Raw genomic sequence first — 21626 nt, 5'->3', positions numbered from 1 at the left:
CCAGATACAATACGATTCTAGTAATCGTGGACCTATTCTCCAAGATGGCGCATTTCATTCCACTCAAAGGCTTACCAACAGCAGCAACTCTGGCCCGAGAATTTCTCGAAAACATCGTCCGACTGCACGGTTTTCCTTCAGTTCTAATTTCGGATCGAGGTAGTCAATTTATTTCTCATTTTTGGCGAAGTTGCTGTCGGTCGGCTCAAATTGATGTGAGACTTTCGACCAGCCACCACCCTCAAACCGAAGGACAAACCGAGAGGACCAATCAAACTCTGGAACAGTATTTGCGCTGCATGCTACAACAAACTGAAAAAACTTGGAAAGATATCCTTTGGATAGCCGAATATGCCTACAATAACTCTGTCCACTCGGGAACTGGGAAGACCCCGTTTTTTCTTTTATACGGTAGTCACCCTCGAACCTCGGAGTTGGATCCACTCCAAGATCTTGGAACACCAGCAGTAGACCACCTGCATTCTACAATCACCCAAGCCTTTAAGGAAGCCGTTTCTCACCTTCAAAGGGCTAAAGAACAATACAAGAAAGGAGCAGACCAACATCGGAAGGAAGCCCCCCAATATCAAGTAGGAGATCAAGTCTGGTTATCCACCAAATATCTACCTCTAAAAGGACCACGCACATTCAACCCAAGATACCTTGGTCCCTATTCCATCACTACCATAGTAAATCCAGTAGCGGTCAAGTTGGACTTGCCCCCTCACATGAAGATACATCCGGTCTTCCACGTCTCTATATTAAAACCCGTGCAACCTCAAACCCGACTAACTACATCTCCAAAACCTATTCTAGTTGATGGAGAACTCGAGTTTGAAGTCAAAAGCATCCTGGATTCCAAGATCTCCAAATCTAAACTATTTTACCTGATTGACTGGAAAGGCTACGGTCCCCAAGAAAGATCCTGGGAACCTGCAGAATATGTCCATGCGCCTCGTCTAATCAAAATATTTCATTGAACATTTCCTAACAAGCCCAAACCCCCGGAGAAGCCCGGTTTGGGAGGGGCCTTGAGGGGGGGTGCTGTCATGATCTCTGCTTCCAAAAGATCAGGACTTGCCCGACTCCCTTGGAAGCAGACCCATAACCCCGGTTCCGAGTGCCAGCCAGTCCCAATTGGGACCTTTTGGACCATGTCCTGGCGCCAGTGGCACCAGGCTCATAAAGATGCCCAGTCCCAGCGCTGGAAGCGCCGGGCTCATAATGCTTGGGTGGACTTACCTGCAGTAGACCATGCTGCTTACTTACTTGCCAGTTGAACCCCTGATCCTCTTCTGTTTGGGACTACTTTTCCTGTTGGGTGGGGCAGGAGCCACTCCCTAGGTTCAGAACACTGGAACTCTTCTGGAAAGCAGGAACTCTTTTCTTACCTAGGCGTGGCTGTGGAAGGAGACACCTAAGCACTACAGGAGGCTATTTAAACCACACCCGATGGATGAATCTTGCTTTGCGTTATTCTGCATTCTCTGCAGCAGAACGCTCATCGTGTCTTCTGATCCTGGGCCTAAGGGAACAAAGGCTTACCATCCTGGAATCCAGTCTTCAGCAGCACCTGTAAAGACAAAGAAAGAACAGGTTAGCACTACGGTCTTCAGTGGCAGCGCATCTCTTACCTGGTCCATCGGCTGTCACCAACGCCTCGCGCTGCATTCCGGCATCTGAAAGACAAAGGCTTACCTACTCTTCGCATGCTCCGGAGGTCTTCGCACTGCATTCCGGCATCTGAAAGACAAAAGCTTACCAGCTCTTTGCACGCTCCGGAGGCCTTCGGCGCTGCATCCCGCATCTGAAAGACAAAAGAAGGTGCGTTTAAAGACATTGGGCAACTTTATTACTCATGTGCCATTACTCCTTCCCACGCCGAATCCAGTGGGTATTCCAGCACCCTTCAGCTTCTCTAAAGCTCCGAACTTGTACCTGCAAGATAAAAGGGACAGTTAGTGCGCATCGTGAAGCAGGCTACAAACGCTTACTTACGTGCTTCCAGGCGCTTCTATTCCTCACGCGGGTTCGATCCTCAACTCTCATCAGCCCGCCATCCGCCATCGCCGGAACCCTGCAAAACAAGAGATATCATTATAAAAGACTTTTAAGACATTTGAAGTGCCCAGAACTTACCGTTCGTGCAGTTAACAACGGACAGCAGTCCTCTGAGGTCAAGAGGCCTGCACCCTTATCCAGTGAAGAAACTGGTTACGGCACCCTGCCCCGAGGCAGATGGAGAGCTCGGCGTTCACTTACCTAAGGTGAGGGCGTTAACCTTTGGGGTTCTACAGGAGAAGAGAAAGGGAAGAGGAGAGCGGCACCCAATAACCCCAGTTCATTAATCCCATATTTTCTATCTGCAGACATCTTACTCTTCGAGTCAGACATACAGTGCACAGAGGTCCAGCCCAAAGAGCCAACCGTGTGTTACACATCACCTTTGAAGATACGGCATTCACCCAGTCAAGACCGGCGCCTCTGCGGGAATCAGGTGAGCGTTACAGGTTTGGAGGCGGCTGATGCAGATGCTGAGGGTAAAGAGGCACCTGCTGCTGCTGCGGCTTTTGTATTTTTACCCCGTCCACCTTGGGTGAATTTTTTCTGACCCCTTTGAACTGGCTGTCCTCTGCCCTTTCCGAATGTGGAATAGAAACGAAAGGACTTACCTCTCCAAGAGGTTCCTGAGGGGCAATATGGTGTCTGACGGATTGCAGCTCCTAGGGATTTTGCTGCTGCCTTTGATGTTTGTAGTTTTTCTAAACTGTCATCCGCCTTCTTACCAAACAAAGAAGAGCCGTGAAAGGGCATATTCAAGAGTCTGCTTTGCACATCTGGAGCAAAACCAGACTTTCGCAACCACGCAAATCCCCTGGTTGTTGTACTTGCCGCCATGGCCCTGCTGATGCTGTCACCAGAATCGATGGCAGTCTGAAGGGATTCGCACATTGCGTCCTTACCATCCTTAATGATGTTGAGAAATGCTTCCCTTTCTTCTCCCTCCGGGAGGCAGTCAGCCGCTGATGAAGCACACTCCCAAAGTGTGTGGCTGAACCTTGTGAGCGTACAAGTAGCAATGATGGATTTCAATGCCATGCTACATGCGGAAAAGACTTTTTTGGCCATAGAGTCATATCTCTTATCATACCTGTCCTGTGGAACAGTAAGGTAAGCCGATTTACTACCTGCTGAAGTAGCTGCCTGAACAACCAGACTCTGCGGAGTTGGGTGTTTGGATAAATATTCAGGGTCAGCAGAAGACACCCAATATTTAGCTGATAATTTTTTGTTAACCGCCGGGATTACCTCAGGGGTTTCCCAGTTTGCCAATATTCTCCTTTGTAACGCCGCATGAAATGGCACCACAGGATCCTCCTGTGGACCTTTGACCAAGATGTCTGTGAGGTCGTCTTGCTGAAAAGCAGGTGAGGGTGTGGACCATCCCATAAACTCTATTATCCTTGCCATCAAGGTTCTATAAGGGGTTTCAGCATGTTCCCCTGGGTCTGGTGTGGCAAATTCCACTTCTGTGGAAGTGTCCAACCCACTTGCTTCCTGTAGGGATTCATGGAGTTCTTTCAACCTACCTTCCTCAGAGGTAAATTCCTGTGGTGCAGGAGTTGCAGATCCCTGCAACTCAAAAGGTCTTTCCTGATACGAATCCTCCCCTTCTTCATAAATAAAAGATAGGACTCTGGAGTGATCAGGTCTTGAAAATGGTATAAATCCCATTTCCAGAGCATTTCCAGAGCAGAAGGAGCCAAATTGATTGGCTGTTAAAGGCTTCGAAGCCATCGAAAAAGGCATCGAGAAAGGTGGTAGAAGCCTCAATGAACTCGAGAGTATCGAGATTCTACTCGAGGTTGTCGACAACATTCTCGTGCTCGAGGCTCTGGGTATGGCCACTGGCTGTGAGGTGGCCGTGGGTTTGTTTGTAGTTTTTCTAAACTGTCATCCGCCTTCAACTGACGTCCTTTCTCGGCGTCGGCGTCGAAGACGGCGTCGACTCGACTGACCTGTGCGTCAAAGAACCCTTTGATAACGGCGTCGCCGATGTATGTGTTGAAGGGATCTTCGATGACGGCGTCGAAGACGCAACTTTGCCTTTACTCGAGGGTTCGTGACGCTCTAGAGTGGCTTCTTTCACTGGGTACTGCGACTCACGGCTTTTTGATTTTTTGGGTCTTTCACCCAGGGTATCACCCTCAGCAGTCTTCGAGGGGGTCGAGGCCGCTTTCTTGAAGACGCTTAGCATCTTTTTCCTGAATTCCTCCCACTCAACCTGAGAGCTATATTTTGTGGGACAGGAGATCCTTTTTGGGGAAACGGAAGAAGACGAAGACGAGGAAGGGGATCTTCGATGCCTCTTTTTTGAATGCTTAGATCTCGAAGAGTGATGGGAACTGCTTCGAGACCTAGAACGAGAATGTCTTTTGTGATGGCGAGGAGACGAATGTCTCGACTCCGCCGAGGAAACCTTCGAAGAAGTTTTAACTGCCTTACCTCTCTCGAGCTTCCCCTTACGCTCCTTCAAGGCTTTCGCCGTCATGGACATGCAGTCCTCGCACTCCGAACAATGATGCTTGATTCCCAGGCACCACAAACAGATCCTGTGAGGATCCGTCAACGACATTTTCTTTCCACAGTCTCAAAATTTTTTGAAGCCGGACTGTGGAGTTGTCGGTTCGGGTGAGGAAGCCATCGACTACGAGTCGGTATTCACGAGGAATATATTGATATATTTGACTGAAGAACTGAGCAACGATATTCCGAGGCCCCACGAATCGCGGAAAAACGGAACTGAGCAACGGACGCTGCGCAAGTCTATTTATACTCGTGGTGATGTCGGCACCGATATGGAGGCCGTCGAGGGACTTCGGCTCGAGGGACGTCGACACGCAGCGCCCACTACTGAAAAATAAATTGCGAGGCCAGCAAGCTGGGAGATGATCTATTATCAAAGATAAGGAATACGTCGGAGGACACAATCCCTTCGAAATTAATTTTGTATGTATTTTTTAAATGATGTCTTGTTTACTGGTGTATTTTTACCACAGCTCTTTTTTTGCTTCATAATTGATTTTATTGTGTATACTTTAATGGTAGCATGATATGTGTGGAATTCGTTTGTTTGAGAAGTTTCTGATCAGCATAGGCTTCTAGATTGTGTGTGTCTTCTAAAATATAATGGTAGCCTGGTAACCTAGCAAAGGTTTTGCAGTATTATTCTTTTTTATTCTCCTTGATTGGGTCAGGGAACATCTCCTAGTGTACTTTAAGTGGATGGTTCTTAGGGTAGTCGAATTTCGATTCTGCACCTCCAACAGAAGGCTGGCTCAAGGTTTATATTTAGGTTTACCAGATCCCCGAGTATGCATGTGGGTGTGTGTATGCGAGAACGTTTCACTCAATAGGCTGGAGTCTTTAATTGGCATCTAAGCAGTAATTCTAATGAGAATAAAAGTTGATTGTAATTTTATTGTTTGTTGTTCTTGGGTGTACCATATTCCAACTTTTGCCTCCATGTATCTGGACATACTTTTTTGTGTTGAAGAATATGTTCACAGCAATCTTCTTAAAGATCAGAATATCAGCAACCAATTATTTATAATTACTAGACAAATGTCTATCAGTTAATGGTGTATGATGTCTTTACTGTGGAGTTTTCTTTTAATTTTATATCTCACTTTAATAGGAGTGGCTGATGCAGGAATGTTTATTACAAAGCCATATTCAAAGGTTGATGATAGAGAAATTGTCAGAGTTTAGACTGACTGTGCAGGATACAGAGACAAGCAGGCGCCCCTCCCTGAGTGGTTCAAGACATATGATAGGTTAATGAGGAATGCACCATAGCTATTTATTCCTACTGTACTAGCCAATTAGGTTTTCAAGTTGAAAAAGTGGGGGAGAGGTGCATTGTAGTAGGTGGAGCGATTGTGTGTAGTGGGGAGAATTGCGAACGACTCGACAGATACTGCTGTACCTGTGTCACTACAGTCTAGAAAAGGTTGTGCTTCTAGACACTGCTTCAGTTTAATATAAGAAAGCAGGAAGCTACTGACAGGACACCACTTATTTTAAACTACCAAGCCAACATTTAGAGGGGATTCCTCAGTCTGCTTAAATTCTATGTTTGCAACATGTCACATGCTGTATGTTAGTCTGCTTCCAAAATTACAAATTATACTGTTATTATACTTACCAGGTATTTAAAGACACAGCTTGAAGAAGCATAGACAGTAGCCTTTTTGATCAGGCCACAGTAGATGATCTCTGCCCCATGTGACTGGGCAATCGCAGCACTGGGGAAATAGGGGATGCAGCAGATCAGTTGGCTGGGGAGAGGATGGTTGAGAAAGATTAAAACTTGATAGCCTGTTCACCTGGATATCCCACCTCACCCATGGCCTAGTGTCCACCACCATTCTTTTCTAGGAACTCTGCTGTTCACAAACACATTAACCACCACTAATTCACCATGAGACATTTAAGCCTGTATCTAAGCATCGATCCATAATGGCCCTGTATGGTTCCTTCAATTTTGTTTATTAGTAGTTCTCTACCTGCACATTTGTTTATTAGTGCCTCTGTATCTGCAGTTCAGTTTTTGGTGGTCCTGCATATACTAGACAACTCCCTTGACCTTGTCTGTTTATCATTCTGCTTTAACGTATCTAACCTCACAGTTGATCCCTCTCCAGCTGACCATTCTTTCATTCAATTAACTGTCTCAGTTTCTACTCCACTCTCCCTACACTCACCTCTCCTCAATTCTAAATCAAGTTTTAAATTCACTCTATCGCTCCATACCCGGCTGAGTGCAGATCCTACCTTCTAGCTCTGTCTTCTCCTCAGGCTTCCTGGCATGAACAGTCCTTCGATAACTTAAACTCATCTTATAAGCTGCATGTGAAAACCACAATCCCTGCCGTACCTTTACTGCCTCCACCTCATGCCATCCAAGGGGATTACTTCTTCTAATTCACCAACTCCAAGATGTTCTTCCTTCTTCACCTTTACCAGTGGCGCAAAGCTCAGACTCCTCCCCACCGTACCTCACAGATTAAGAGGGTGTGGGCACTTACAATGGCTCTGAACGCCATCACCTTTAGCTATTTGACCAACCAAATTACCTATCTCAACTTCCGCCCTGAAAACTCTCCTCTACTCTTCAAACAATACTGTCTGCACCCTGCTTGATAGTTACATTCTTCGTTCACTCAGCTAAAGACTGTACCCTCTATTTCTCACCGAAGATCTCAAAAGTCCATCCCACCCTCACCTCCCTCAGCGTCCTCCTCAACTTGCTCGTCTTTACTTTATTCTGCCTTTGAGTCTTCTCCACTAAAATGCCTACTGAGTTGTCTTCCATCCTTGGGATGCTCAACTCTTTGTATGCCATGGGAGATACCTATGCCCTCAAACCATCAATGAACTATTACCTTTAAACAGCACATATCTCCCAAACCTCTTTAGCCTGTTCTCAGCTTGAGGTTAGCCACTTTTCAACCTTTTCATAAAAAGCCAGTCGTCAACTTTCTCACGTCTGCCCATCACCTCATGCTCTCCTCTAACCAAATCCTCCATGATCTATCCGCAGCATCTGATACAGTTGACCACCTAGTGGCCTAGGTAGCGTTTAACGACAGGGTGGCAGGAGTCACCTCCCTTATAAATGATTCAAGGTCTCTGCTGGCTTGTGATTGCTTGAAGTGAAGATGCATTAATATCCCAGCCAAACGCAAGATGGATTCTTTCCCCCCACCCAGAAATATTTCAAAATGAAGGGATACATGTTGCATTTTAGAGGATTTTCTTTTTTTAAATGTGGGGAAAATGTTGTACGATATAAAATCGTTTATGTAGGGTACCACAAGAAAACATATCAATAGATTCTAGGTCATGAACAGCAGACAGGGAAATGTACAGCACATTTGCATGATGCTGTTCCTCCATGACAGCTCTAGTACTGTAAAACACACACTTACCATTATGCAGACTGTGTTGATAATATATGCCTTAATTGCCACAGAGCAACTTTAATGATGCTATGCCCTGAATGTCCACATTGCTGCTGATCTGCAAGGAATTTCGGTTCTATGTGTGTAGGCTCGTTGAAGGCCTCATCCCAAAAAGGCTGTTTTTTAGGTTGATTTGGTGCACCCTACAACAGGTGGGGAAATGGCCTGAACCCCCACCTCCCACCCCCATCTTCTCCCACGTTGGCAGGATTTATGTAAATTGGGGGTTTAATCCCCAGAATCTGCCATTTTGCTCCACCTCCCTTTCTCAGCACACATACCGTGCACCTCCTCCCCCACATACACACACATAGCCCCCTCACCCACACACATCGCACACTCTCCTCCCCCTACTTACACATACATACATACATGCATTCATACACACACACTGATCTTCTGTCGGTGCCCGCATCTTATTTGTTCCGCCGGGGCCTGCCAGTCCCTGCATGCACTTGTGTGTAGAGTTGGGCTGGGCTTGGCCATCCTCAGCCGTCTGTGGCTGTGTGCCCTATCTTTAAATTGTGAGAAAAAGAGGGTATACTGAACATTCATGCTGGCTGTGCTCTATCTATGCTAGTATTGCAACCGTAAACCATATTTTTGCTGGCTAGTATGGCCACTGCAAGTACACTTCAATGCTGACTGTTGCCAATAAACAACAATATTTGCCACTGTAAAGCATTTTCATGAAGGCTGTTGAATCATAAAAGCCATTATTGCCACTATAAGAACACACTTAAAAGCTATCTGTACCTCAATTATATGCCAGGATGCCACAATACAAATGTTTTTCATTCTGACTTTGTCCAATTTGTGCTAACATTGCTCTGTGACAACATGTTTCATGCTGCCCCTACATCCATTCTTTGCCAGAATGCGCTATTCACATTGCCAGAACAGCGCCTCTCCACCAAACACACGCACACTGTCACTCACATGTGCATGCAGGCACACAGGCTCACTCCAAACACACACAACACATACATTGCATGCGCACAAGCACTTTTATTTGCTCACACTTACCTGTCCACGTGGCCTGGGCTTCCTTTGTCAGCTCCTAGGCACTGTCCTCACCAGCTCTTGCTTCCCACTCGACGTTCACTCCGCTCATGCCTTGTCACTCAGCAAGGCCTTCACAAACATTAAGGCTTTCCCATACTCCCCATCCTTCTTTCATTACCTACATTCAGGTGATGTCTGGAGGCAGCTTAGAATGTAACGTGGATGCTATGCATTGAGGAGGACGTTTCATGTAGCATGGCTATGCATTGGAGACAGGCAGTTCTGCCGCTCCAATCCTTTGACAGCTATAGCTTCTCCAAGCCCAGACAAATGGGTGGCCAGTGGGTACACTAGGGGTGACTATCCCACTTCCTCTACATCTGCCACTGTGATCACCCCTCTATACTTCTAACCCTCTCGAATATTGTGATCCAGGAAACTGGACTTTACTGGTATTGCCTCCTAACGATTTGATTGTTCCTTCTCCATCTCCTGGATCATGGACATCTTTGATCCCGCCCCTGTACCGTTTCTACCATCTATATACCTACTGCTTGGGAAATCTCAACTCCTACTTTGGGTTCTCCAATCACCCTCTCAACAAGGACACTTCAACATGCTTCTATTCCCGTCTTTACTCCAGCCTCATCCTCAGGGATCTCTGGCTGCCTCTCTGCCTTATGCTCTACTCCTCCATCCTCAAAGTCATCTTTCTACCGGGCCAGAATGCTCCACCCCTCCTGCCATTTCATTATTGCTAGCCCTTAAACCTTTCCCCTCATCACCAGGTTTTGCAAAAGGGGGGGTCCTCTTCAACAGTGATGTAAAATGTCAATATATCCTCAGCTTTACTGTCACTGCTGTTAGGCTCAGCCTATTAAACTGTCAAAATGTGCCTTCTCCTCATCCACAATGACACTAAACCTCCAACTACTGCTCCAGCCTCCTCTCAAGACATTTGCCTCACCCAAATGTTCCCATGTAATCGAAGTTTCATTCATCAACACCCACCTCTTCTAACCGCCTCCGTGCCAGTTTGCTCTCTATGCGTGATTAGACGGTTAACACATGCATGCTACCCAGCCTTTGTCGCAGTCCTCTATTTGATCACACAATACCTTGGTGCCTGGGAATATCCTTACATTATACATTAAGGGGAAATGTATCCCACATTCCTTCGTAGGAGACTACATGCTGAAACTTGAAAGTCCTGGCAACTTATAAATCAAGGCTTATGTGCGCAACCGTGCATTATTCAAAGGTTGGCATCTGAGGACACTTGAATATGAACTCCCACTCTTGAATGCAGGCATAGTAGTAAAAGCATGCATAAAATGCATACATAATTGATGTATGCATGTATTTTACGCAATACCATATTATCATTATTTGTATGGTGGATACGAGGCACGGAACAGAATTTCCATTTCCACCAGTCCATCCACTCTGCCATACAAATGCAATAGCCTTTACGCCAGCATGGCTTTTTCATGCTGAAATTAATGTTGTGGATTCCTTTGGAATCTGCCTGCTTTTTACACCAGCAAAAAGTAGGCGATTCCATATGAATCAATTGTAAACACTGCTTGCCATGCGCAAATGACAGACAGCATTTCCTGCCTTTGCACTGCTAAGTGCAAAAGAAAACGTAAAGGTTATTTTGCTTGCTATTGACACCTCCCTTTTGCACTTCACCGTGCAAATGATGGAAATTGCAAGCAGGAGACTTTCTGTACACAATGTACACGAACCTGGAACTGGTCTTTCAGCTCGATCTGCAAACCAGGCGAGGAACACAACTATCCAGAACGGAGGCCCTGGAGACCCACGTCTCCTGGGTAACAAGTAAGGAAATGCACCAGTATCTCTTTCAGATATGCATTTTAAAATGATTAGTTATGTCTAAAATTGGAAATGGCTCGATCTTGTGTATGAAAGATTAAGATGCCATCTGTTAATTATGTGTAAACCCGAAATAATGTACATTAAATGATGGTCTGTGCTTATAAAAGCTAACGCACATGCAAATATAACATTGAAATGGGCCGAACAAGCTGCGGCGGAACATACGGATCAGGTGGCCATATTGTAGTAACCCTTGAGAAATGTTCTCATTTTTACTTTTCTGCCATCTGCATGTTTAATTCTGACACTTTGGTTAATTGATATTTTGAAACCTTCAAAAATGAGAGGAGTAAATAAGTGCATTCTGTTCTTGAGGAGTTGTCTCGAGGGTTAGAGAAGAAGCAAAGTCCCCGGGTTGGATTCGTTCTTAGAAATGATGCTAATGAATTGGAGTTAAAGCCATGGCAGTAGCGTCAAGTGACTGTTGTCCTGGAAGAAAATAATGACACCGTTTTGCGAGTTCAAAAGTATGATGTTGGCGAGGTATGCATTAAAACATGGTTTTGCAACCTGCGGCTCTCCAGATGTTTTGGACTACAACTCCTACAATTCTCACCATTAACTAATCTGGCTAGGGCCAAAGATTGCAGAGCTCTGCGACAGAGGATAAGCATTACCAGCAGTGTCTTCAGAATGACAATCCCTGTCAGTAAGGAAGCTGATGGACATCTCAGAGCAGCCTAGGCAGCCTTGCACCAGAAATGCACAGAAATGAAACACGCGCCACTGAGCCTCTGTATCAAAGACTTAAAACATCTGCAGTTGAAGAGATGATATTGTACCTTTTTATTTTTAAAAATTTCCAAATCTCACAGTGATCTCGTTGCATTTAATTGTGCAATCTTATATATCTCGAGTTGATTGCTCAGGGGCAACGTGCTCGCCTTGGATGCAAGACGATACGGAGCACCACAGATTCAATCCCCTTTCCGCGCTTAGAAACCTCTGGCGTTATAAATAACCAATCATATTCTACAAGAACTAAATGACATTTGTTTGCATGCCACTAGGCTAGTTGTGGTAGTTATTTTGAATATATGTTTAAATGGGTTGCATACAACTGAGAAGTGATGTGTGAGAGAATTCTGAGTTTGTGAAATGCATTAAACTCGGCTGCATTTATTATTGAATGATTAAAACAAAAATGGCTGCCCATCACATGAAAGCGAGAAGGGGAAACTACTAATATTTCGGTACCTTGATGTTTTGAATGGATTTTTACAAATTTTTGATTGCATTGAGAATGTGTTTAATATTTGTACACATGCTTTGCTTGTTTGATGTTTTTGCTTCATGTGATCATTATTCTACTCTTACACCTTTTGGCAGATTTTTCTGGCTAAACATTGCTTGCATTCCGTAGCTACATTTACCCCAAAAGGCAGATTCTTCTGGATATTGTATTATTAAATGAACCAACACAGAAAAGCAACACATTACAGCCATCACTCTCTCCAGGGAGGGTTTGGGAACACCTTTTGAAGAGAGTCAGTCCTTTTTACCTTCTCCCTCTCAACATTACTGCCACCCTTTGGCTGATGCCATTGGTGGGCACAGTTAGAAGTCTCTTGCGTCAAAAGTTATTCTATACAATGCATTTTTATTTACTTATTTATTTATTGCATTTATTTTACGCCCAAACCCGTGGGTGTCACGGCGTAGTTACAGACAGCTTTGCATGAAAGGATAACGTTTACAATCAATATTTTAGTACAATGGATGCAATGGTATTTATTTATTTATTTATTACATTTATTATACGCCCAAACCGGTGGGTGTATAATAAATATTTTTAGTAGTTGACAAGAAAGGAAGACCCCCCCCATGCACGTGCCAGTGTCTAAATCTGGTGCCTTGTTTGTCACAGTTTAGCTTTGTTATGACGGGGACACAGCTCAAGGCAGCTGACGAGCTACTTCCTGGCAACAGGGAAGCACAGGATCTCTCCTGACCTACATGTTATAGGCGGTGAATGTATACTGACTGCATTACAGTGCTTATCAGACTGAACATAGACAAAAAGTATATCCCTTACTAACAGTGGTATAGCCAGGGTCCCTAGGTCAGCACACTAGTTTTGATGAGGGCGAGAACAGCTACCAATATATGTGTGAATCTAACTTTATCTTTAGTGAGCTAGGATTTTAAGCAGAAATGCAGCAAACACATTATAAAAACAATAGCACAATGGTGATCCTACAAATGGTGACCACATGCCACTGGTAGTTGGTATTATGGTGAGGTGTCCTCCTTCCTCTCAAAACGGCATTCCCTAAGTCTTTCCGCCATGTCTATGATCAGGTGAGCGGACTTGCAGACTTGTGGGTAACTGAAAAGGAGGATAAAAACATCAGTAGGAACTCCATGTGTGAGCAGGGGAGAGGTGTGTGCCAAAAGTCAATACGTTTCTGAGAGAGCCAAGGAAAAGACCTTCGAAGCAGTGCTAACTGCCACTTCACAGGACTGTGCCTGAGGCAGGGCAATGGTTTGCCAAGCAGTGAAAGTGCCCAGAGGACTATAGCCCACTGGAACCAATGGAAGTGCCAACTAGCAGTGCAAGCTGACCAGTGAAAAGGCCCTACTGCTGTTGGGTAGAGTGGCTGATGAACAATACTCATCGAAAGGAGAAGAGAGGTTGGCAGAGCAGAGTTGAGACATGAGACTGTATATTGAGGCCGCCAGAAATCCCTGGAGGGTCCCACTGCTGGAGGTCAGACAGCGAGGAAGTGCAAAGTGATTACAAAATGGAACCAGAATAGGAAGCGGCAAGAGGCATGTGCCTCTGAGGACGCCACGAGAACACCTGTTACCAAGCAGCTGAAGGACAAGAAAGATGCGGGTCAGTACCTATTCAGGAGTATTGTTGTGTAGCAAACATCACATCATCACTGCCCAAAGAGGGACAGAAATCTCTAAGACCTAAGGAAGATGGTGAGACCAGTGGCAGAGCCATGGGGCGGGCAGGGGAGGAGCGCCCCTCCCACCCCAGAGCGCCATGCAGTCTCCCACCGGCACCCTATTATCTGCCTACGTCCCCCCAGCACCAAAAGCAGCCTCCACCACTGGGTGAGACCAAGCTGTGAAATCCATGCACAATGGGGTACCCCAGAGGCTTGTAAGCACACGAGAACCACCTAACTACATTCCCAAGTATGCAGCAAATACAAGCGATAATTGTGAGACTCATTGTGCTACATTCTTTAATGTGTAGTGCATGTTCCCTTTGAGAGACACATTGTGGGCATCCTTCAGTGTAGTCTGGAATTTAGGTGTAGTTTACAAGTGAACAATCAGAAAAGATAGCATGTGGTCTCATACTCTGGAACCTGGCGTGAGGTCCACTTTGGTTAGAGAAAAGCCTGCTTTGCTTTGTGGAACCGTAATAGGAGGATTGTAAATGCTCTGCAATAACTGAACATTTTTTTTTTTTTATTTATTTATATGGTTAATAAAATCAACCTTTCAAATATCAAAGAGTATCACAATATCAAAACACTACAATTCATAAAAGATTTACAGTTTGTTCATTCACTACAGTTAAAATTCAGAATTTAGTGCCTCACAATTACGCTAACTATGGGTGTACGCTAAATATTTCATCCAAAAATCGCACAATTGCTATTTTGGTCCTTAGGGCAGTTGCTGAAAAGATACAATGCCATAGGTTCTTATTAATATGTGCATTTTGGTCTTCAAAGAAGTTTCCAAAGCATTTTTGTCAAATAGTGGCTAAGTTTGTACAAAACACTAAACAATGCTCCAGCGTTTCTCTTTTGTCAATAACCTTACAAAAACGACATACATTTTCTGATTGCATAATTTGATTTCTTCGTGCCTGAACATCTAATGTCGGCCAAAGGTTCAACCGAAAACGGAGAAACTTCTGACGAGTCTTTGAGCAAGGAAATTTGGCCAAATAGTCAGACATTGTTCTACATTGCTTGTGCCCAAATAGCTGAACATTAACACACAAAAGTTAGTGGCTCTATAATCTGGAATGCATCGCGAGGCTCATAGTAGCCAGAAGACCAACACATCCTGGAACCCTCTGGGAATGTTTACACAGCCGGAGCTCATGAACATTGAATGTCCACATTCAGTTCCCTGACACCATTCGAAGAGCTGAGGGTGTCTCTGTAGAGCAGGAAAGCTGGCCCGGAATCCTGGTCTACCAGGGCTCTTAGGCCAGAGCTGTGAGCTACCTGGGGAGGACATTCACGGTTCAGATTCACAGAGTCTGCTGACAATTCATACCCCATCCACACCAACATAGAATAGACCCTGCATGTACTGGTCAGTAAGTAAGGGTGTTTGTTAATCCTGGTCCTTGTTCAGCAGTTTCACAACAGGCCCGTAGCAGCAGCTTTTAACACTCATGCGGAGAACCAGAACAGGGGTTTTGGTCATATTTGCAGGATCAGACCCATTGCTAAGTTCCACTGCTGCGAAGCCCTGCATTTGTGAGAGCATTCCTGAGTGTTGCGATCACTTAAATCAGAGGGCAACCCTTCCCCAGTAAAGCCTGTCTACTATTGAAAGAAACAACCCATTGGAAGGTTTAGGAACGCCGACCCGCTGGAGCCACCAGAGCCCCACGGGCACTGGACACAGAGCAGTGGGCAGGAGGTGAAACTTTCAATTTATCCCAAAATGGTTTCTTGGCCATTCAAACCCTCTATGGTGCGCACAGAGATGCCGTGAGATCCAAATTGCGTAATTGTGCTTGCCAACCAAACAGAAAGACCAAAGGAAAGGTTAGGAGGACATAGCCAATACCCAGCCTTGTTAGAGAAACATAGTCACACAGATACATATGGAATGCTTACCCAAACCAGAGCATATTTGGCAGTTACCCACAGAAGGCAGAGATAGAAAGGCAGAAAGAACAGGAAAAGAGAAACGCACAGAGGCAACTTGGACAGGTTAAACTGGTTGATAGCCCCAACAGCTGAGAGGCTCCTGTGAGATGAGAGGCATGAAAACGCTGAAAGCTCTGGGAGCACAAACAGGACTGGGAATGCAGAGAAAGTAAAGGGTCCTGAGACCAACGAAACACAAGAGTCCAGAACGACTGGAGGGACCAGAAGAAAAACACAGGATCCTGGAGTTCAGGAAGATCTGTGAGACTGACATTTGCCTGGGAAAGACGACGCAACCAGATGGTGATAATGTCTGTGGTGGGCTGGGAGAGCGAGCAGGGCACTATAACCATATGTGGATAGCCAGCGGGGTATTATTTCAATGAGACTGTGGCAGAGTGATCAGGGTGTTGCAATTCTAGTTGCTGAGTGATCTGGGAACTATGTGACAAGGTGAGCTAGACACTATATCTTTGGGAATGAGCTGAGCACGGTATCCCTGGGAGTTTACAAATAGTGAGCTGGGTGCTACAGGACTGAGACTGTCTTTAGGGTGTTAGCAAGTATGGAGTCTCCAGAAGCGTGCTGGAAGCTATATCCCAGCATCTGCATTTAGAGTGTCCATATGTGTAATGCAACTGTATTCCTAAAATTATGTTTAGGTAGTCCTGAAGGGTGCTGGGTGCTCCATGCCCGAGACAACTGTGTTTCGTAAATCATGAACCGTGTGGGTTGCTGTATACCTGAGGCTGTGTCCACAGTCTCACAAATTCTGTTGAGCGCTATAAATTTGACACTGTCAAGAACAGTGTGGGGGCGGGGCTTAGTCTCCTGGACCATAGAAGGGAAATTAGTTAAGAACGCACATGGAGACCTACAGAGAGATCAATGTCCCTGTTAGACAGGGAAACCTTGAGTCAGTGTAGTTTTTCCTTTTCATTCACCCTCTGCTTCAATCCTTCATGGAGAGGAACACCCTTTTCATTTGGAGAGAAACCAGTAATATCTACAGGAGTTTATTACATTCCCATCCTGACAAGAATAAAGTCTTTGGACCATATTAAGTTTTGTGTACTCGGTTGTCTTACCACTTAAGAGGGATGAATTGAAACAAGAAATCAACACCCTCTGCATTCTGGAACCTTGAGTAAAGGTCCACCAGCGAGTAACTATAGGACTTGAATGTTGAGAGAAAGAGGAAGACATACTGTATTAACCATACTGGGTACTGAAAGAAATGTTCTTAAACCTATGGATACATGCAGCAACAGAGATTCTTTCTGAAAACTACTTACCCCGTTTATTTTATTTTTTAATTTTTTTATTTTATTGCCTACAGTGTGAACGTGGATCAAGAACAGCGGAGCACTTACAGGATTGTGTCAGAATTGGGCTTTGGCATTTTATGCGGTAATGCAGTACTGTTGGTAGAGGGAAAGAGAGATTTCTATTTGTCTGGCAGGTATTGTTGAAAGAGCCACGTATTTAGTGTTTTGTTGAACTGGAGTATAGTAGGGGCATTTCGAGCCTCTACCGGGATTGAGTTCCCAATGATCTGGGCGTGGCAGGAGAAGGCAGCTCGCAAGTCTTCTCTTTGCTGGCTAGCTTTGATTCCAACATTTTGATAGTTTTGCTATGTGAGGTTGCGAGAGCCTCCAGAGGTGTAGAGTTTAGCCACCTAGTACATTGCTATTCCGGTTGAGACTGCTTTGTAGGTGACAAATGCAGTTTTGAATATGATCCTGGAGCCAGTGGGAGGGAGAGCCAGTAAAGCATGCACGGCGCTGGAGAGATGAGGGCAAATTGGCAGGCACTTGTCATGAGGCAGTGTGGTGTGCTGCTATGAGGGGGGCCAGGTGTGTGGCTCGAAGCCCAGTAAGGTGGGCATTTCCACCAGTGATGTGTGCGATAACCAGGGCGTGGACAACCATACAGAATTTGTGGAGAATGAAGGGTTTGATTTTGCAGTATGTGTGGATCGTGAGCTATGCGATTTTTGCCTTTTTGGCTATGTACTTTTGGGAGGAAAGTCTAAGGTCAACAAAGAAGCCCATGGATTTGGCTGAGTTTGAGAGCTGAGGTTGAATTTTTCCGGGCACATGTCATCCAGCCATTGTTGCACAGGCTATTGCTTGGTGAGGTGGTCGTTGAGGATACATTTGGTCTTGGTTGTGTTCAATTTCAGGTAACTGACATCCAGGTTTGGATAGTAGCCAGGCATTTGCAAAATCGAACAATGTCCTGGGGGCCACTGACCTTAAGGTACAGCTGAGTGTCATCAGCGCACTGATAGATGGCTAAGGTGGGGTCATTTAGGAGAGTTCCCAAGGGTTCCATGTATAGATTGAAGATGATTGGGGAGAGAATGTAACCATGTGGGACCCCACACGTGACTGGGAGTTGGTTGGATCTGAATGTGCCCATCTGTATGACCTGTGCCTACCGGATAAGTAGGATGCAAATCATTTTAAGGCAGTTCCAGAGAAGCACATTCTGTTGGCCGCAAGGGAGAGGAGTATTTGGTGATTAACTGTGTCGAAGGCATCTGAGAGGTCTAAGAGGACTAGGAGACATGAGTGTCCAGGGTCAGTGAATCTGAGCGCATCATCCACCACTTAGATAGTTGCTGTGTCAGTGCTGTATTTGGGGCAGAAGCCAGACTGGTAATTGTGGAGGAGGTCAAGCTGGTATATTTAGTGCATCACAAACATTAGTCTCAAAAGAACAAAGCAGTGTATGATCAGATCATGCAATATCTTAGTCCAAACATGACCAACCAGTAATCAAAACAAAAGGATGAAACATAAGTTCAAAAAATGTAAAACCACACATCAATTAATTACAAAAACAAAACATAACTAACAATACATTTATTGTTTGGCATTTCCAGATACACAATTTTTAATGCATGTGTTCAGTAACTGACCCTACATGTTTCTATCCATAACATTTAATAGTGGAAATTCATCAGGGGCAAGAGATAACATATGATATTCTCACAGTCCAACGTGTGTAGTTGATAGAGTAATACAGAAAATAAGTTGATACAACTTTGCAAATTGAGGAAGCGTCTTCCTGTGTTTCAGTGCTGTAAAATATCATTTCAGAATAAACTTAAACACCAATATGTCCACAAAACCCATGCACCCTGCATTACAAAGCAGGACATTTTCGGTGCAGGCCATTTGCCCGCAGCGCGTTTGGCACAGGTCCCCTTTTGTGCACCGAAGTGGGACCAGCACCAGTGCCATATCTTAAATATACTGTTTTTCAAAACACTAATGAGTGCAGTGTTTTGGATGACAGTATATTCAAAGTGTTTACAGCCCACTCACAAGTGAGGCTAACAGCACAGTTTCACTTGTTGAGCGAGCCTATGAATTATGCAAGGAGCCCATCCACATTGGTTAAAGAGAATGGGAGTGTTTCTCCTGCCTGAATGATCACACTAACAGTAAGGTGGATATGTGCCTAGGGAGTAACCTCTACAAATCATCCTACAAATGGTACGACATATTTTGGCGAAACCATTTTGGTGCAGCACATTGGGTGCAAGTCCCCCTTTGGCACGCCCCGTCGCCCACAGCCAGCAGGGAGTAACGAAAGGGGACCTAACACCAACATAATTTCTTGAATAAACTGACATTCAAAATACTAATAAATGTACTGTTCTGGATGTCAGTTTATTCAAGGACGGCACAGCCCATTGAGAAAGTGAGGCTGACATCATAGCTTCACTTGTTGAGCAAGCTGTTCATTCCTTGATTGTACTCTAATCCAAAACACTGTATTTATTAGTATTGTGCAAAACAGTATATTCAGTATATGGCACTCGTATTGGTCCCCCTTCGGTGTACCCTTCTGACCGCAGTGAACAGGGTATGCCGAGGGGCGACTTGAGCCAAACGCAGCACGGGAAAATGGCCAGTGTCAAAAGGCCTGCACCGAAATGTCCTGCTTCGTCATCTATGGTGCGTCAGTATTGCGGCCATACTGATGTTGCAATTTTATTGCTGATGAATATTTTACAGCAACTTGCTTTCTGTATTACACTCTCAACTAGACACGTTGGACTGTGAGCCCATTGTATGTTTGCCCTTACCGCTGATGAATGTTCAGAATTTAGCATTAGGGACAGAAACATGGATGGTCGACCAGAGAATACATGCATTAAATATGGTGTATCTGGTAATGTCAAACAATATATTTATTGTTAGGTATGTTTTGATTTTGTAATCAATTGATATGCATTTTTTATTTTTGTACTATGTTACATCAATTTCTTTTGATTTATTACTGGTTGATCTTGTTCGTCTTGGGATATTCAATGATCTGAACATACACCGATTTGTCCTTTTGAGACTAATGCTTGTGATGTACTGAATACACAGGGCAAGTATTGTATTGTAGTATTCATTTGTATACCGCCTTTTCCCATTTGTATGGCCTCAAAGCGCTTTGGGCTAGAAACGCCCTCGGGACCAAAGTTCAGTTATGGGAAGGTTTTAAGAGGAGACTTAAAATGTGTGTGTACATTTGGCCAATATTAGGATTTAGGAGGGCTGACTAGGCTTCAGTTAGTAATCCAAGAGGCCAGGCATGTCAGCGGGTGCCAATGGAGGCCACGATAGAACGGTAGTGAAGGACACTCAATATGTACCCAGCTAGACCAAATTTGCCATAGGTTGTCGCTGTATTCTAATGACAGAAGTGTTGAGGCACGTCTGGTGTATCAGTGCAAAGCGGTTATGTGACCATCTAGACCGAATTTGTCATAGTCGTAGCTGCATTCTAGAGTGCATTGATGGATAGCCGTGCCTGCGGTAGATGTCCCCAGAAGTGATGCGTTTATACATACATTAAGCTCAGATGGAGATCATCCTTCATGTCGCTGTGCCATTTCATCTTCTATGGGGAAAAAAACTCAGCTACCTTCGTAGACTTTTCTAGGCACTTTTCTGGACAAGTATTTTTGAACCTCTTTAAGAATTAAGACACGTATTTTTGAACCTCTTTAAGAATTAAGAATGTATGGAAATGCATATAATACATTGTATTTTAAGTTTTGGTATGTAATACCTATATTTTCGATTAGTAGAACAAGTAAGTACAACAGACTCTGACACCTTATCACTCCTTTCTTGTTTAACATATAATCAGTGAGAGGAAGACTAGTTGGATTTCATCCAGTACTGGGCTTGCCATGTTTACATATACCACTGGAAATTCTGACCATCTAATTGCATTCAATGCAGAATTAAGGTATTTAAGTTTAAATTGACCAGTCTATGACTATAAACTTTGCCTCTATACAGAACAGGGTGCAGGATTAAGGCCCGGACAAACACTATAATGCCAGAACGGTCCAGATAAAACACTTAGGTCCAGATTCATGGAAAAGTGTGCATCGATCCTACAAAGTCCCAGCGCCGAGAATGGCTTTGCTATGCCCTGTGCGCAGAACATTTTGTGTGCGCTCTGTGTATTCATGGAATGTTCTGTGCAAAGTAACCCTATGTGTAATTTGCATCCGGAAAGCCCCCGACACGCAGCCACACAAAGCGAATCAACCACATACATCTACCTTTGCAGACTCCTTGGCCACAAACTCATGCATCCCAGTAATACTGTGTGGGGGCCCCCGTAACCAGGGCAGCACCCCAGCGACGCAGCGTGGGAACCCCCGTAACTATTCACAGCACTGCATGAACAAGCGTGCCATTTTTTCTGTAACTCGGACAAAGCTCTGGTCAATCTGTGTGTGAACCCCCATAAACCGCGGCTGCAGCCCGCTACTCTGCTTACACGCAGCCCTAATTACAAACGACAC

At 44.7% G+C, this 21626-nt stretch overlaps 1 protein-coding gene across 1 annotated transcript in view; it reads left to right on the top strand.

Moving 5' to 3' along the window:
* The window catches only part of ADGRG4 (adhesion G protein-coupled receptor G4), a 1571349-nt gene that overhangs the window by 317756 nt on the left and 1231967 nt on the right, over positions 1-21626 (top strand). The window lies entirely within an intron of this gene.

This window comes from Ambystoma mexicanum, chromosome 5p, assembly GCF_040938575.1.
Source record: "Ambystoma mexicanum isolate Mex_15411 chromosome 5p, UKY_AmexF1_1, whole genome shotgun sequence".
Classification (NCBI taxonomy): Eukaryota; Metazoa; Chordata; class Amphibia; order Caudata; family Ambystomatidae; genus Ambystoma; species Ambystoma mexicanum.
Note: the sequence above shows the minus strand (reverse complement) of the source record. Positions and strands in the feature narration are given on the sequence as shown.